Consider the following 5,057-nt stretch of genomic DNA (forward strand, 5'->3'; position numbering starts at 1 on the left):
TCCTGGTTTTTCACTATGTGCTTCTATAGCACCAAAAACTAATCATATCGTGTCAGTCCTTCAACATTGACATTATGTATTTTCAAGCCAGAAAATTTATATAGTCATCTTATTTTTAATTATCTAAACTTTTAATTTTTTGGGTTTAATAAAAGTTTACGCATCTTAAAACTACTTGATATATAAATTCTTATAATATAATTTATTAACATTAACATTTGGATATGAAGCTTTTTCTTGGATATTAGGTAAATCAAAACGTAATATTGGTTCAACTAATACAAGTGCCGAAAGCACAAACGATAATCAAATATTCAACTGCACAGGAAATTCAATTAACCATATCGAATTAGAGGCTGATATGGACCTTAATCTTTGACATCCAACAATTGGGCAAAGACGGTAAATATAAAATTATTATGTATTTATTTGAGATAATTATTTTTTTTATTGTTATATAACAGATCCCTACGTTTTATAGTTATTTTGCCTGTTCTAATATGCTTCATTTGTACAATCTTAAGCATTTTGATTTTGTTTCAAATTTACACATAACAATTGCAAATGAAATGTAATCATACGTTTTAAAAAAAAATAATGAGTTACCAAAAAATTTTAGCAAAAAAAAAATAGTTTACAAAACAAAAAACTTGACTAAGTTAAATCATTAAATTGAAAATAGAATTATCTATGCTTGAGTTTTTCTAAAATTAAAAACTTTAAGAAATAAAATTTTTTTAGCTGTTGGAAACTTCTACAATAATGAGAAATTTCTGACATTATTGATACATATTACAAATATTAAAAAATAGTGTAGTGGCAAACATAATGACATAAAGTCATACAATGTGTTATAACTTTAAGCTCTATTATAAGCGTAATCATTATGCATTTCCTAGAAAAAATAATTTTGTAAATCCTGGTGCGGGCTTGCAAACTCGACTGTGAGTCACGTACCGTGATTGTAAGCAAAACTATAAATTTGACAGTCAGATTACATGTAGGCATGTTCATGAAAATTTTTGTCAGCTCAACAGCGTATAATCAACATATTGTGAATTCAAGTTTGCTATTAAAATCTTTCATTATTAAAATATAAGTAAATACATCACTTCAAAAATTTTAATTCAAGGAAAAATCTTGATTATGAACAAATTGGAGCAAGACAGAATACAACTTAACTGACTGTCAATTTTGCAAGGTTAATAAAATAGTTTTCAATTTCAGCAATTCTTTTTATAAATTTTAAAATGAAATATTGCTTAATTTAATTAACAAAATATCTACTTTATTACATTAGCGGTTCTTGCGCAATTTTTTTTATAACAATCGTAATTATAATTTCAAATATTATTATTGGTGCTTTGTACACCTTAAGATTCAATGTATCTTGCTGATGAGAGTGTTAAGAAATATCTATACTGTACATTATTTTTAATTAAAAGTATAATAATTGGTATATATAAGAAAGTTTCGTAAATTTTATATGTGTCATATTTCTATGTGAATTATTCCAGTTTCTTTCCTAAAATATTTTAACATATTTATATTTTATTTATATATAGTTAATTAATAATAAAAAAAATAATTATGAAATAATATTAGAAAATAAATAATGTCTAGCCATTAGAATGTAATCTTTTGTAAATTAATAAAATATATAAATGCCAATATGTACCTATATGTATTCTTGTTCTTTATACTACATTTTTTATTTAAAAACAAATACTAATAAAAATAGCAAGCCTATATATGCAATGAGATTTAATAGTTGTTATTTTAATGAAATTACAAAATATTAATGATTTGAATATACTAAAATATTAAATATATTATCTGCCAAAAAAATAAAAGTTCTAGTCGGACGAATAAAATTTTTGATATAGCAAACTTTTAAGAATTTTTGTAAGTCATATTCTGATAGTTTCCATTGAACACAAAAATAAAAACTCTGTTTATACGCACATATTTTAGTAAATAACTTATCACCAAACGATGGAAAAAGGTTACAATCTAATCAACTCTGCACATAAATACGTGTATATATGGTATAAATTTTTAATTGAAACAGCCGCAGACATATCTTTTATAAAACAAAATTTCTGCACGACACATTTTATATACACAAACAGAAAATGCTTACTTAAATGAATCAACGACAATCACACAGAGACTACATGTTCTACAAAGTTAAATATTATATTGAATAAACAGATGGTAGTATCTTATATTTATAACGTTGTTAAAGAAAATTTTACCATCCATTTAAAAAGTATGTTTTGAAGGCATCTGAAGAATATGGAAAAAGATCTTTAACAAATAGTTTAAAAGCACGTAAAAGTGTATTAATCATAAATCAGAATCACAATAAAGCAATTTCCAGCGACAAGTTAGTATTTTTTCATTATAAGGCTTCAAATATATAATGGCCCTGGTATTAGAGGAAAATACTTGTTAACAAAGCTATCAATTAACTCTTATTAAGACTTTTACTGTCCTATTGTTCTTTAAAAAAACGAATTTTAAACTCCCTATATATATGTATGCATTCCCTATTATAGCATTATAATAAACCACCACAAATAAAAAAAGAAGAATAGCTGAACATAAGCACAGCGTGAAGCACAAAAATGATTTTAACTCCAAAACAGCACTAGCTTCACATTATATTAAAACAAAAATATAAAAACACCTTCAACAAGTCACGAATAGGATAAATATACAATTCCTGTATATATGTTTTTTCACATTATTCGAATTTTTTTAAAAACCGAAGTTCTTCGATTATTCGAATATTCGTATTTCAACGAAGTCTTAAAAGTTGAAAATAAATTTGTAAATTTTTGTTCTCGAAGTCTTCGAAGTTTAAGTGCAGTGAAAAACTTCGAAGACTTCAAAGACTTCGTAAGCAAAAGTTGAATTGAGAGCACAAAATTCAAACAAACGTGCATCACAAAATTATTTGAGGGATGAAACGAGGATTTCTTGTATTTCGTAAAATAACGATTAATAGGTCAGGTAAAGTTGATGCAGCAGCCCAAAGCCCACTTAAGCTCAAAGACGAAGTATCCGTCGTCTGAGTGTAACGTAGAGCACGGAGGATAACGCCTGTTTAGTTGTTCGCCACCAAAAGGCAGAGCATGATTCATCTGGAACCACTGATCTTCTATAATAGTAAATAGTAAATGTTGCTTTATGGACTCTCAGCCAAGTTATTCTTTCAACTGGGTTCAAAGTCTAATATGACACCTAGATATTAAACATTCATTTTTAGGTTAAGCAAGATGCCTTTTGTTTTGGGTAAGTAAAACGGAAAGTTTGTATGCCTTCTAGTAAAAACTATAACCTTTGATAATTTATTTTCTTTACAAATACAGCTGTGTTATATATATTATACATTATAACTATTTGTTTTTTGTACATGGTTGGCGTCCAAGTTAGAAATAGTGCCACTTAATGTCTGATAATTAGCTTTCAAGTGGTAATTAAAATCCACATATTGGAGTAAGTATACATAAAAACTTACTGTATTCCAAAATTTTTCGTGCCATTAAAATGAATGAAATTAAACCATAATAAGAGACTTGTAGAGCGTAATTTTTGTTTATTGAGAGAGGACTATTTATTTATTGAGAGATTTCTCAATTGCCTATTTAGCCCAAAGTAAGATCTGTTAGCAAGTGATTCTTCGTTAAGTCACTAGGCTGGCGTAATTTTTGGCGTTTACTCTGGTCCCCAAATAATCAAAACCTTTCACAAGTTTGAACTTAAAATTGTTAACAATGACGTTGGCCCCACAATGCACTTTGCCTTCGTTTTCTTCTAACCAATTTATATGTTACTCTTTAAACTCAATCGTATATAGTTTATTCCGACCAATCTAGCATATTTTACAATGTAGACTTTTTACGAATGTATCCAAAAATTATGCGAAATAATAGTTTGTGGTGTCACTAACTACAACCTGTTGACTGCTGAAGTAGCAAGAATATTAAGAATCAAGCCAGCTGAGCAAATTTTACTAAATTTTAAAAAATTGTCTGTCAAACTTTTTGAGTGTAAAAATCAGATTTATTGATATTCATTCGATAAAGTCGCGGAAACTGGGCTAAGTTTATACGACTTGAACGATTGAATTTGTTGCTAAGAAAAAAGAACACGAAAACTAAGCAATTATATTTTCATTGCTAAAAGTTGATAAATTTATATTTTTCTTAATAGTGTAAATTATACTATGGTATTTAATACTAAAAAATGTAAGATGAATTTTAAAAATTTAAGTATTAAAAAAATACAAATATAATTTTCCAGAAATAAATTATTATTTTATGTCTATCTGATAATAGTTTCTAATATTGTCAGTGTCCTTTTTTATGTTAATGGTCCGAGTTGTTTTTTTTAATGTGTATAATTTTCTTAACTTAATCTTATATTGTAATTGTTTTCTCTATCTATTATTTTGGTGTTGTTAAAATCAGCATAGTGTCAAGTTAGTAATAGAGATTTTGATAATTCTGCATCTGTCGTTTGTGTTACTCAATATTTGTGCTTAAGCCTTTCTTAATTGTAACGATCTATATATTATTACAGCTGTCATGGTTTATTTCGTTGCGTTTTATTTCATAGACTATGGTTGGTTTTTTTAGGTTTTTATGTTATTTTGTATATTATTGAATACATATTTCACCGTGTTTATTTTTTAGTGTCGTGGCTTTGATTTGTTCAATTCTTTTAGGATTAACATATGGTTTGATGTTTTTTTTATTTATTACAGCAATGATATCGTCAACATATTTATAGTAATGTTTACATTTTATTATATTCTTCATTAGGTTATCAATTGTTTTATTTAGTATTTTATTTGAGATCAATAAAAAATTTTAATTTTAAAAAATATAATCAGAAGTGCTGTACCAAATTTTAGTTTATCAGGTTTGCCACACCATATTAATGCTATACTTTTAAAGTGCCTGACAACCGCTTTTATGTACTTATAAAACTTACTAAGATAAATATTGTAAATTGAGAGACTACTTTAGAACTACAATGTTTATTAA

This window comes from Teleopsis dalmanni, chromosome 1 (genome assembly GCF_002237135.1).
Source record: "Teleopsis dalmanni isolate 2A chromosome 1, ASM223713v2, whole genome shotgun sequence".
NCBI lineage: Eukaryota > Metazoa > Arthropoda > Insecta > Diptera > Diopsidae > Teleopsis > Teleopsis dalmanni.